This window comes from Mustela putorius, unplaced genomic scaffold (assembly GCF_011764305.1).
Source record: "Mustela putorius furo isolate JIRA1106 unplaced genomic scaffold, ASM1176430v1.1 tig00000193_pilon_pilon_pilon, whole genome shotgun sequence".
NCBI lineage: Eukaryota > Metazoa > Chordata > Mammalia > Carnivora > Mustelidae > Mustela > Mustela putorius.
This window is the reverse complement of record NW_025421309.1, coordinates 1,734,515-1,748,394: the sequence shown is the minus strand read 5'-3', so window position 1 is coordinate 1,748,394 and position 13,880 is coordinate 1,734,515. Positions and strand designations below refer to the sequence as shown.

Below are 13,880 nucleotides of genomic sequence, written 5' to 3'. Positions count from 1 at the left end.
TCTCCCAGCCTCCAGACAAGGCCCCCAGAGATGGGGGGTTTACCATCCCCACCTAACAGGTGCTGAAACTGGGACTCTGGAAGGCACAGGATCAGGATCACCAGCCACGCCTGGAACTTGGGTCTGTTCTAACAGATCCCAGCAGCAATCCATGAGGCTGGTTGAAATATCCGTCTGTCCTGTCACAGCATGTCCAAGCATCCGGAGGGGAAGACGGCCCTTCTACTGTAAAGCTGTGATGAGCCTTTCTTGTCTGTCAGACTTCCCTCACATCTCACTAGCAAGCTTCTATGCACGGACTCAGAAGCCCTCTCCCGTCTTGGGGTCTTGGAGCACAGCTCTGAGCTGAGAGTAGCAGAAACCAAAAGGCTGGCATGAGACATTAACTCCCACGTCTTGGGTGCCCACTGTGCACCCAGTACCTCTTCTCAGAACAATGCACCCACGTGGGCTTTTGCAGTCCCATCTTGCAGATGTGGAAAACTGAGACACAAAGAAGCAAGACCACTCGCCTAAGATCCCAGAGCCAGGAAGGGGCAGAGATGGGATTTAAACTTGGGTCTGCCTTGACATGGGGGCCCTACCTGCGGTCGCTGTGACTGTACCTGATATTCTGTGACTTGCCTGCTAGAGATCCCTGGGCACAGAGCCCTGTGTTCTTATGCCTCCTGACCCCCACCCGGGCCCAGGGCTGGCAGGGCCACCGCGTCTCACACATTCCCCAACCCCACCTCCAAGAGCCCTTGGTGACTAGACTCACCCAACTCTGGAAAATAGTCGCCACTCACCAGGCTCCTGGACAGGCAGGGGCTGCAGAGGCCCGTTCAGCCGGGTGGAGCCCCGAGAGATCCTGGAGCCGTGAGCTGCACAGTTGCACCCTGCCCAGGCTGCTGGCCCTGAGCACAGGGGCCCCGGGGCATCTAGGCAGGTTCTGGCCCCTTAGAATTCCCTGGCTCCAGCCCAGGCGGCTGACAAAAGGGCAGGCGCTGCTGCCAGCAACTGGGACAGGGGAGCCTGAGATCCCACCCTGTTCCCAGGCATGGGGGGAGGAGGAACAGGCTGCCCTCCCCCTCGACCCCGTCACTGCGCCGTCACCTTTCCCAAGGCAACACTCCAGCCTTGCCCTAAGGAAGGGTCTTGCTGGGAAAACTGCCCCTCCGCCCTCAACGGAAAAAACAGCTGATTGGAGCCCAAAGGAAATTCCAGGATCTCCAAAGCCGTTGCTGGAGAGGCTTTAGGATGGAGGAGTCTGCCCCGCTCCGGTTACAGCGTAAGCCTCACCAGGCAGCAGCAAAGCCAGATGCTCAGGCCGGCCCAGCCCCACGCCTGCCATGCCACCTCGGGCCACAGGGCCATCGCCTCATCTGCAAGGTTGGTCCTTGTAAAAACTACATGGGATCCCCAGCACAGGGTGTATAGGAGATCAGCCATCCAGTTTGGGGGTGTCCTGTGAGGCAGTGCTTCCAGAACGTTCCAGGCAAACCAGGATGGATCGGGCAGCCTCCGTAGGTAACGATCCTGGCCCCAACTCACATGCCCCTGGCTGTTATGTTTACAGAGAGCTATTTCTGGAGGCAGATAATACCGAGTTGGAATTCTAGCTCTGCCACCAGAAGCTGTTTTCTTCATTCGATTACTGTGACAAATCTCTGCGGTGGGCCAGGCGCCAGGCTAGGTGTGGGAATGCCGCAGAGAGGAAGGTGTGCAAAGAATCGTGTCTGGCAGAGTTCACCTCATGCGGGGACGAGACACAAGTCTTTGCGCCCAAGGAACCAGTACGCAGGCGACATCGTGCAGGGGTGCCCACAGCCAGTCTCGCTGCCTAGCGTTGCCTGGAAATGAGGGGAGCCTGCCCCTGGGGCCGCCCCTCAGGAATCCCCTGGGCCCCCGGGTCAATACTCAGAAATAAAAGAATCCAAAATAAACTCGCCCTGGGTTCTGCCATGTTCTAGGGCAGGTCACTCCTTTTTCTTACCCCCCTCCCAACCCCTCCCCAGCAGAACTTCCAGAAAAACCCATCGAGTCATTAGAAAGCTCTTCCTTTTTGGACTAAACTGAACTCGGAGCAACCTGTCATACTCGCCTCAAGCCTGGTTAAGCCCCCCTAGAGTCACACGGGATAAACTGGCCACCTCCTTCCCACCCCTGCCCCCAAATGAGGGTCACTTCCTCACTTTTAACGTGGGCCAGCACTTCCTCTGCAACATGCTTAACCCCTTGCCTTCTGGCTCTCACCGGCTGGGATGTTCTCTGTCCAGGCAGAAGGAAGAGTGCTACAGGATGTTTTTGCTTGCAGGTTTGTCTGTGTGTTTGCTTATGTTTTGACTTGGTCCAGAAGGGAGGGAAAAAAAAAATCTCAAAAGACTCACATATACAAGGGATCATAAATTAAAAGTGAGAGTGTAAGGAAGAAGGGAACGTGGGTGGAGACAGAAAGCTGAGCCAGGGCTGAGGGGAAAAATGCAGACGGTAAGTAATGTCCTACATGCTTAGCTTGGGTGGGCCACGCCGCGGACTCCCAGACTCCTAGTCTCGGAAACGAAAACTGGTCCCAGCGGTCACGTGCCTCCGGCTAAAAACAAACCCACTCCGGGGAATGGGAGGCCTTCCTGGGACCAGGGGGCAGAAGGACTTTTCTCCGGAGGTGCCTTCAGAAAGGACAAGGTGTGTGGTGATCACTGTCCTCACCGATGCCCTGACTGTGGACACAGGCTCGAGGTTCTGCTCGTTTTAGGACAGGAATCCAGATGTTTGTGGCTTAAATACAGCGCCCTCCCTCCGTGCTGGTAGCCTGACCCCAAAGGGCAGTTCCTTAAGAGCCCATTTTCTCAGCTGGGCCCGGGCAGGAGTGTTTAGACCCGGTTTACGCATTGCCGATTTCCTTGGAAGACATTTCTAGAATATCTGGGAGCGGGCCTGAACTGTGTGGTCTTTGAGGCGCCCTCCCTGATCCTGCTTCTCCCTGAACAGATGTCTTGATGTTATGAGCCAGAGCAAGTGGCACACCATTCTGTGGCAAATGCTAGACCCCAGCCCCAGTCCCTACTAGCTGGAGGCAGGCCTGGGGTGTGGTTCTGCTCCCTCCCCAATGCTTGCTTTCCTGTTACCAGGCCCAAGATGCTCACAGCGCCTACGTAGTGACCCTATATCCTGGCCTGGGGCTCTTATCTCAACATGCTTATTAAGAGTGCTGCTTTTCCTCTCACAGTGCCCCAGTCTGGACAATATGGCTTTCCTACTCACAAATCACCCCATCCTCTGCCCCAGAGGGAGGGCGGCCAGAAGCTTCTGAGCGCAGACCCTGCCTGCCCACCCGTGCTGGACCCTGTGCTGAGCACTGATCTGGGTCCTCACATTCCCATGACCCCCACTTGGCAGACAAGAAAATAGGTACAGAGAGGCTGGGGCAACTGTGTAAAAAGGTACCTTCCAGGCACCTTGTCCAGAATATTCAAGGTTTAGGTGCCCCCTGGCTCTGCTCTGGGGCAGCTACTCCCACCTCCTCCATTTCACAGAGGCAAAGAGTGAGGCTTGGCTCAGAGACACAAGAGCGCCTGCCGGAGAGTCTGCAGCCTCAGCCTGAAAGCCTGGATTTGAGAGGCAGGCTCTCGCTCTGGACCCTGGGGCAAGGAACTTTGGCCTCTCTGAGCCTTCGCTTCTCTCATCTGTAAAATGGGAATGAATCTGGCAATTACCTTCTGTTGTTGCAGGACAGCTGATACTAGGAGCGCCTCGGAAGCTGGCACACGTCCAGATGTGGTTACTAGCGGGCGGGAGGGGCAGCAGCATGCCCAGAACCTGGACCCTCCCAGGAAGTCCACGCCCCTCAGCAGAGCAGGCTGCTTACGTTGTGGGGCCCCATGCAAAGTGAGCAAGCAGGCGGCTTATTTAAAAAGTACGAAGAGTTTCAAGACGGCAACTCCGAGGTGTCAAACCAAGCTCAGGCCCTTCTGAGCCCCATGCGGCTGCCCTGGTGGCCCACCCATGAAGCTGGAGGGGTGCCCCCTCTGGAAGGGTGCCCCCTCTGGAAGAGTCCAGCAAGCCCAGCAGGGTAGGGGTTGGGTGGGCCAGGCGATCTGGGCTGGGGCAGGGGTGTGGGAGCAGGGGAAGACACCGAGGTGGACACAGAGGGCGATGGGAAGAGAGCGGGGCAGCCGAGCCCCTCACAGAGGGGAGAGGATCCAGCGGAACAGGGAGCACGGGAGGAGGGGACAGCAAGACGTGGAACGGGGAGACAGAGTCGACAGAGAGGGTAAGGGAAGCACCTAAAAGGTGAGAGCAGGGACGAAAGACTAAGACAAAGGAAATACAGATTCAGAGTCAGACAGAAGGGGGAAAGGCTGAAAGCCACCTTTCTGCCTGACTCCTGAGAAGGTTCAGGAAGGCCTTATGGACTCAAACCGGAGTGGGCCAAGGAGGGGCCCCACGAACAGCCATCCTTCTGGGGGTGGTCCAAAGCAGCTTGGAGAAGAGAGGGCAGCCTTAGGTTATTTCCAAGATTCCCAAAGACCACAGAGCTAGGAGCAAGGTGTGAGCCCTATGGAAACGTGAGGGGCCTCAGGTCTGGGAAGGAAAGCTGGAGCCACTGGGCAACGGGGGACCACACACTGATCAGAAGATGCAGTGGAGCCACATTCACGTCTTTGGCTCATTTTAACAGGAAACGGCAAGCATCACTTAACACCCGGGCTGTTGGGTGGTGGGGTGGGAGCGGTGTTTGGGGAGGTCCTGGCAGAGAAAAGACTGGCTAACAGCCCTATCAGGTTGTTTTCTCAAATGACACATGGGTTTTCAGTCATTATCTTCTCTAGAGAGTCTCTGTCCATTGGATATTAGCATCAGGGAGAGCCCACAAGGACACATTTTTTCCTATACACATTTCACCAAGAGTTTAAGAGTTCAAAGGTTTTCTTGGAACGAGACAAGCAAGTCTCTTGAGTCGACCACCCATGGCCAAGGGGGCCACCAAGATGATGTGGATGTTAGAGGGAAGCATGGGCCCAGCATAAACCCAAATAGGACCCTCGCTAGGCTCCAAGCGGGCCAGAAGGGGCGTTCTCGGGGGACACCGCGGAACCAGAGTCAGGTCACGCTAGATTTAAGACCTCAAATGTGTTCACGGCACAGTCCAGGGATAGGGGTGGCAAAAGTCATTACAGGTTAGATAATACTTCCTAATAACTCTTTTTAGTAGTCTACTGGGCCTTTGATTCTCACTTGGTTTTGTAACTTAATTTTTTGACTAGGTAATCCAACTCCCATCTGATTGGTGATGTTCAAAACCATCTAAAATTATGAAAAAGTTAGAATGCAAATCCTTGCTCCCACTGCGCCACCATCTACCCAGTCCCCTCTGTAACTATCAGCATTTGCTTCTCATATCCCCTTCCAGGATTTCTGTGGGTAAACACAAATGTATATTCTATTTCTCTCCATTTTGCATGAAAGGTAGTATATTACACATGCTACTTTGCAAATTGCCTTTCTTACCTAACAATACATCTTGGAGATCATGTCCCATCAGTACGTAGGAAAAGTACCTGTCCTTTTTGATGGCTGCATAGTATTCATTTTGGGATATAGACACACAAACACACACACACACACACACACACTTTTTAATTAATTTTTTAAACCACCATTTACTGATCCAATCTCCCCAGGTTGAGCACTTGACTTGTTTCTAGTCTCTTACTACTATAATTCATTATTGTATATGTGTTAAAATATAATCAACATGCTTTGTGTGTATCATTTCCTACTAATTCCTAATACCATCTGGGGCTCTCAAGCCCTTGTCTTTCATGATGAGCAAACAAGACTTCAGGCCTCCCTTTGCAGTGGCTATGTTGTGTTTTAATCTGTCAAGAAAATGCTTCGGAGCCTCTTAGACTGTCAGTCCCCAGAGAGCCCAAGCCACATCTGTGGTATGAGGTGTCACAGGAAGTCAGGCATTCTTGGTTTTTATTCTGACTGTCCCGGCTGTTCCAGCTTCTGGTTCTCAGTTCCCAGATTTATCAGAGGGAGAAAGCAATCACATACAGGGCCGCGTGGGGATCAGGGATCAGGAATGGATTCTGCAGGTATATGAAGCTATCTCTGGTACAAGGGAGACAGATTCGTGCCCAAAACCCTCTTGCCAACTCCAAAGGGTAAATCTGGACCCTGTGGGTTCCCAGAAAAGAAGCCAGTCAGGCTGGAGGGGGAAGGCTCCCCAGAGAACTGGGCAGTGACAGGCCAACTGGCACTTTTTCCAGAGCTTCTCCATGTCAAAGGCTGGAGCCTGAGCTGCTGAGGAGTCATATTCTGGGCCTGGCTGGGCAGCCATGAGCAGCCCCAAACCATGATCAACTGAAAGTTTTCCACTTTAATTCTGTTTTAAAATAAATCAGTGATCACATTCCTGGTGTAGAGAAACCTCTCCTCTCCATGGATGGCCCTAGCCTTCCTGTCCCCTCAGGAAAGAATCCAAGATAATTTTCCACCCATTGCTCATGATGAACAAATCCTGGCAGACAGCATGGTGCCCATCCCACTTCCAGGCAGGAGTCCTCATCTCCTCCGCGGGGCTCTTACTTCTTCCCAACTCACCTCCCAGAGGGAGGGCCCCAGGTGGCAGACAGAAGGGCCTTTGTCTCCCTGCTCCTTGCTTCCTCATCCATCTGCCAAGAACCAAGAAACTGGTGCAGGTTTCCAAGGGCCCCCACAGTGAGGAGCCATGAGCCTGCCCCGAGAACCATCACTGGCAGCCCTTGGGATCCTTCCGATCCGTTACTTTGTTCCAGCCTCCCCACAGCCCTGATTCTCACCCCATCTCACAGTTGAGGGAACAGAGGGGCCAAGCAACCTGCCAAGGTCCCACAGCTACAGTATGGAGTAGGTGATTACAGACGGAGTTCGGATTTAAGCTCTGACGGTGTACACACTGGTACAGTGTGCAGCAGAAGCAGAATTTGAGCAAGAACATACGGACCCTGGTGTCACCCTAAAACCCCGGAGGGAAGGTGTGGTCAGGGAACCAACCCCGTGCTCTCTCCCTGAGCCCTGGGACGCACGTCACACTTGGTTGGTGGTATTTATCCTGAGTTCCACCAAGAAGCCCAGCCGTCTCCAGGGCTCTGGGACTCAGGACTAAATATCCCAGGCCTCAGGGGCTTAACACTCCTCAGCTTCCCAGTTTAGGAAAAGGCAGGGCACCTCCCATCACCCTCACTACATGCCTGCTTACTGGGGGGCAAAGCCCTCTCCTTCCTCCTTTCCTCTTCGTCCTCTCTCTGCTTTTCCCTCCCTGGCCAGAATCACAGACACCGAACCCACTTGGGTTTTCCTCTCCCCCTGCTCCCACCTCCCAGGAAAGGAGCTGGCAGCTGAAATGAGCTCAACTCCCTGGGCCATGCCCATATCCACACCAGCTCCCTCCCCCTTCCCTTCCCCAACCCAGAATGCCCTCCCTGCTCCAGAACATTCATACATTCCTCCATTCTATAACAGGAATAGAAGCTGGGTCCCCAAAGCCTCAGCACCCTCCTAGGCAAAGAAACACAGTCCAACAGCCAAAAGCACTTATAAATGATTCAAATGTTTTACTGCCATCTCTCAAAGAAAAACAGTGTCGTGGTAGATGTTGGGGCCCAGCTCAGACCCCCTTTCCTCACTGAGGGCACCCATCCCACAGCTATAGAGTACCAGACAGCTGGCCCCCTCTCCTGAGAAGGGCCCTGAGCTAAGCAGGTGCTGCCTCTCCCCAACAGACGGAGTACAATTCAGGCTCCAGAGCTCCCCGTGGGACCAGGCTGAGGCTAGTCTCTGCCTGAGACTGCCTCTTTACGGAGTTCCTCCTCTGCTCTGTCCTTGAAGGCATAAAGATTGTGCTCCAAAATACACTAATCAGAAGAAATAATATTTTAGTTCCATATTTTTTAAAAAAGATTTTATTTATTTATTTCACAGAGAGAGATCACAAGTAGGCAGAGAGAGAGAGGAGGGGAAGCAGGCTCCCTGCTGAGCAGAGAGCCTGACTCGGGACTCAATCCCAGGACCCTGAGATCATGACCCGAGCCAAAGGCAGAGGCTTAACCCACTGAGCCACCCAGGCACCTCCTAGTTCCATATTTTTAATTAATTAATCAAATTCCATATTCTAGCATTATGTTAATTATATTATCTTATTATCTTAATACTAAGTTCCATATTTTTTTAATTAATTGATTGATTTGGAGAGAGAGTGCATGCAAGTGGGGGAGGGGTGGGGGGCAAAGTGGGAGGAGGGAGAAAATCTCAGGAAGGCTCCACACCCAGCTCAGCTCAGAGCCAGACGCCAGGCTCCATCTCACAATCCCGAGATCAGGACCGAGCCAAAACCAAAGATCAGACGCTTAACAGACTAAGCCACCCAGGCATGCCTAGTTCCATATTTTTTAAAAATTGAAACTAATGCACAAAATGCATGATGAGCAAAATATCACAATTTTAAACAAAGATGGACTCCAAGTTTGTACTTGGGTGACCCTGCCTCACTCACCTCCCTGAATTTCAACCCTGCCTTACAGAACTTACTCAATACCTCACATTCACCTAAATCCTTGCCTCAGGCTCTGCTTTGGGGAATCCCTACCTACAACAGCTATCCAACTCAGAACCCAGTCCTCTGTCTCCCTGCCACTGCCCTGACTCTGAGTTGTGTGCTGAGCACTCACGTGGTAATCATGAGCAACTACTATGTGCCAGGTACAGTCCCTGCTCTGCAGTCTGGCTCTGGCTTTAGCTGCTGGAACCTTCCCCTCCATGCCCAGGGCCCAGTCTCTCAGTACTTTCCAATCATGTGACCTCAGCCACATCTCTGCCTACCTGACCCTCCCTGAGCTCAAAGGGCCCAAGATCCTATGTTAAGTTCAGTGAACTCCAAACTTTGGGGTTTCATGAACCCAGTTATGTTTCCCAGTTCCGAAACTGGCCTAGAGCCCCCATCTTTCTATGCCAAGTAAGAGTGTTGCAATATTAAAATTGTCCTTTACCGCCCCCACCATTTCAGAAAAAAAAAAAAAAAAACGGGATCTTAATGCCAACGAAAATCAGTGGAAAAAAGACCTCTTTCTCAGCTGAAAACATCTTACTTTAGGAAAAAACTCATTCTGTTGTCTGTATGCTCTCTCTCTGTTTCTCTGCAGACTAGTAAAAACTTGACCACATACAGGTTCCAGTGGGCCAGGTTTGTCAATCACCCTATAGGGGGATATATAGGCAGGGGAAACAGAGACCCCAAGAGCAGCTCTCTCTGTCCCATCCAAACCCTGAGCCTTGAATGTTCCTGTGGGGGAAATTGAGGCACAAACAAGGTGCTGAGGGAGGTGGGAGACATGGCTTCCAGTCCCACTCTGCTCCTAATTTCCCTTGAACCTGCACAAATATCGTTCCCTCTCCAAGTCACGAGCATGTGGCTCTTCCAGGAGACCCTAAGCCCTCTGCCCAGCAGGGAAGACTCAGGGCATCAGTCCCACCTGAACACATGTGCCAACACAGCTGGAGAGATAGGACCGGACACCAGGCTTCTTTCTCAGACATCATGTTTGGGCCTCAGTTTCCTCTTCTGGAAATGAGTTCTCAGAAACCTGCCAACTCACAGTTGGCTCACGGATAGCAGTCAAAGAGCCAAGGGCCGGACACTGGGAAGAAGCCAAACCACCTGGAGAAAGAGGCTGGCCATTGCCTCAGAAGAAAGGCACACAGGCTGTTTCCTCTAGAGAGACCCAGCCCAGGCCAGAGGTCCAGGACTCAAGCTGGGGAATACGAAAGTTTGCATCTTTGGGCAAAACTGTCCCTGTCTCCGAGGGGAGCATCCTTGCAGCCTCAGGCGCTAGTTGGGTTCTTCGTGGTTCTTAGGTCTGGGAGCTGATTGCGACCGGAGGCGACGCAGTGGAAGGAAGTGGATCTCAGATGTCCAGGAAACTGCCCCAGCTGCCCAGCCATAGATGCAGCAGGGAAAGGGGAACAGGGACTCACCCAAGGGCTAGCATCTCTTGAAGTGTTAGGGCGAACGCTATCTGGCTTCAAACTCTAGCTCTGCTGCTTACCAGCTGTGTGACTCTGAGCAAGTCGCTTAACCTCTCTGTGCCTATTTCCTCAATACACAGTGGAGAGATGGGGGTGGGGTGGGGAAGAAGAGTCAGTGTCTGTCACTGTCCCCGTCAAACCTGACGATCCATGCATTTTCTACCCCAAATTTCTCTGAATGAGCCATAGAGACAGGAAACCAGAACACAGATGAAGGTCCCCTCTGTGGAGCTGACCCAAAGATTTCTGAGTGTCACAATTTCTGTCTTTAAATGCAGGAGAATATTACGGCACTGAATGCAAAATTTCCATGCCTTTTTGTTTGTTTGTTTAAACAAAGCACCCTCAAAATAATTTTATGTTTTAAAAATAGGCACACAACCTCCAAATAACTTTAGTGAGTGTTCGGTTTTTGCTAAGAAAGGAAGGGGTCTTGAGGCGATGCTCCAGACTATGGTTCCCGAAGCGTGCCCCTCCACTGTTGGGGCTCGCTGGTCCATCCCCCCTCACTGGCACCTGTGCAGTGCCCACAATGTGCGCAGGGCTGTGGGGTGCCTGCGACAAGTTTCCTGGACCACTGAGGCCTGCTTCTTTTTTTCCTGGCATCTTATCTCAGCTAGCTCCCAGACAGAAGTCAGAGAGCCCAGCTGGCACCCAGAGCCTCAGAGACCCTCCCTCATCTCAAGGAAAGTGCTTGCTTTTGCCCAAAGATGTCCACTCAGCCTCTGGAACTTAGAGCACTGGCTTGGGAAGATAGGGGAAGGGGGGAGAGAGGAGGGGAGGGAGGGGGGAGGAGGGAGAGTGAGAAGGAGGCAAGCGGTCATAGGGCAGGGAAGTACACTGAGAAGACAAGGGCCAGCCCGCCTTTGTCCCAGCTCCTCAGAGTGGCCTGGCTCTGTACCCCATGTCCGGGGACAGAGCCCAGGATCCTCGAGTCTTAGAGCCCCCTCAGGAATGTGAGTGTCCCAAGATGCCTGCAGCATTTCCATATGACATGGAAGGGAGAAACCAGCCAGCAGCACCCCCCCCCCACCGCCGCCCACCCCTGGAGGAGCCAGATGATGCCCAGAGAGACAGTTTCAAATGGTTCCAGAAGCCTATCACTGCCTTGGAGCCAGGAGCACTTTCAACTTCACCCCTGTGCCCTCTCAACCACCCTCTCAATGCACCTCAAGTCTTCAAGAACATGGCTCTCAACGAGGTGAAGCAACTTGCTCAAACCCTCACAGCAAGAAAGCAGAAAGGAGCAGAGCTTCTTCCCAAAGCCACCTCATCGCTAGGGATACAGACTGGACCGGACCGCTAGTGGCGAAATCGCAAACACTGGGCATTTATTGATCACTGGGCCCCGGAGCTGCACACACGCTATGTGTGGACGCCCCATTCCACATTCTTCCTTTGAACAGCTGATGGTGGCAAATATTAAAGGGAAAAAATATATATAAAACATAAAACATGCCCTCCCCTACATCTATCTCCCCAATCCCAAAATCCCTATGAGGCAGTGTCAACCTCTCCCCCATTTTATAGATAAGGAAAGCAAGGTCTCATAGCTAGGAAGTCAAGGACTGTGAAACCAGACAGTGAGTAGGATTCTGGAAATACCATTGGCCATGCCCCCTGCCTCTCCAGACGAACCTGGACCAGAAGGGCTTCTCCCCACACCTGCCCAGTCTCCAGGCTCCCCACCAATGCCCGCATCGGGGGACAGTTTTCTTAGTTCAGTGAAGGGTGACAGGGGCACCAGGCTCCTCACCTAGGATCCAGGACATGGCTGTGGCAAGTACCTCTGCCCCCAGGCTCTGGGAGAAAGTGGCAGAAGGGCGGACCCTGTAGACATGGGGTGTGCCCAGATTGCGACACTGGTCCCCATGGCCTCCCACGCTGCTAAAGTGCAGCTTCGTCACAGGGGGGGGAAAAGGCTCAATTCTGGCCACTCTATCTACAAGAAAAAGGAGGGACAGAGAAGCCCTCTCTGGCGAAGGTGTGAGGAAGTTGGAAATATACACTTCTATGAAATTGATTCTGTAACTGCCTGTCCTCGGATCTCTGGAAGAAGACAGAGCTGCTGCTGGCTTGCCTGGGAATCCCTGGTCAAAAGCTCCTTTAGCCTTGTGTCCACAGTGCCTGGATGTCCACCACCACAGACTTTCTCCGCTGACTCAAGCCACCTTGCTCACAAACCCCCACTCTGGTGAGCTGTCATTACTTGTAAATACCTCAGTGTGAATGAGTTGGATTGCTTTGGTTTTCAACTGGACACCTGGATGAGAATGGGCTTCTGACAGAACGGGGCATTTGATTTAAAAAAAAAAAAAAGGAAAAAGAGATAAGAGAATAAGAGATAGCCCTAGTTGGAATAGGGAGGATGTGAGGCAGACTTAAGGCAGAAAGGCCCAGAAGCCACAAAGGAGGAGGGTAGGTAGACTCTGGACAAAGGGGCCAGGAAAACAGAAGAGCCATGTGGGATACAATTAGGTGTAGGGGCAGGTAGAGAAGGAGGTGTCAGGGGCCCATCTCCTGTGTGACCTTAGGCAACTGACCTCCCTCTCTGAGCCTCATCCTGGATAGGAAAGTATGCTGCATACAGGCTAGGGGGTGCCTACTGGCCCCAGAAGACAATCTGAAAGACAGGAAGTGGGATGGGGCAGAAGCCCAGCAGGGACTCAGCCAGTGGAAGCTAGCTGTCCCCTGGGGCAAGGGACATAACACAAGAAGCTCTGAGAAGGAAGAACTTTGGGTGTTATGGCTTCCCGGGAAACATGAGATGCCAGCGCTGGGAGAGGCCCGAGAACGTGGAGCAAACAGAAACTGTGGAGCCGGGGCCAGCCAGGCTGGACAGGGAGGAGGCCCGGGACCCCAGCCTGACCAGGGCCCTCACCACCAGGCCTGCCAGGAATTGGCGAGGGTGAGGTGAGAGCCATCGCCCAGCCAGGCTCCAGGAAGCTGCCCTGCCCTTCCCCAGAGCCCTGTTCCAGATTTCCTTCATGGCTGGGGTTTTTCACAGGAGGAAATGGAGTGGGGGAAGGATCAGAAAAAGAAAGGTCCATTGAGGCCAGGCAGGCCCAGCATCCCCCAAGAGAAGAGAGGCTGGTGATTCAAGGTCCCCACCCACTCCTGCCATGTTTTGGGGCCAAGGCAGGAAATGGAGGGGAAAGTGTGGGGCCTAACATTACCCTGGCATGGTCCACACTTGGCATTTCTCAGCCCCTCCTGGCTCGGGACTTCTGGTCCCTACTCCCCCATCACCATTCTGAGCCACTGGAGACCGGCCCCCTCATGCAGAGGCCACAGTGCTTTTCAGTCCCACCTCTGGGCCATACATGATCTCATGTAAGCCATGTAACACCCTGGTGATCCCCAGTTTACAGTGGGGGAAACTGAGGCACAGAGCAGTTAAGTGATCTTGTCTGCATTTCACAGCCAGCAAGCAGAAACGGGTTTCAAAACAGGTCTGTGAACTGGCCGAGTTTCTCCTTCTATGCACCAGATGGATGCCCCATTCTGACTCAAGGAACGTCCTTTTTCTTCATGACCCAAATCCCTGACAGCTGAAAGGGCCCCCTGTGAGACAAGTCAGCGAGAAAAGAGACTGCAGATTGCCTTCACTCCCCCAAAGACTCTCTCAACGTCAGCTCTACCTCCCCTGCCTCTGGGAGGCCGGTGGGCCCTTCGGCTCCCAGCCCGGCTCAGTCTGGCTCCAGTGGAGCATTGGCAAAGTCTCCCCACAGTAAACAATCCCAGGCTGACCACGGGTGCCAGCCTAAATCAACTTTCTTTAGCCCCAAGCTCCGCGTTTCCATCCGTCAGCAAGTCCCAGGCACAGGAGG

At 53.1% G+C, this 13,880-nt stretch overlaps 1 protein-coding gene across 6 annotated transcripts in view; it reads right to left on the bottom strand.

The window, feature by feature from the left end:
• Positions 1–13,880, bottom strand: part of CMKLR1 (chemerin chemokine-like receptor 1) — a 46,551-nt gene that overhangs the window by 22,912 nt on the left and 9,759 nt on the right. The window contains exon 1 of one of the 6 annotated variants that reach the window (XM_013049258.2): positions 3,696–5,568. The exons of 3 other annotated variants lie outside the window; for them this stretch is intronic. The gene's annotated coding sequence lies outside the window, so the exon portion shown is untranslated. Of the gene's footprint in view, positions 1–760; positions 1,974–3,695; positions 5,569–13,880 lie in introns of those variants that run through there. 2 more of the 6 variants (XM_013049257.2, XM_004779074.3) reach the window with 2 other exon arrangements.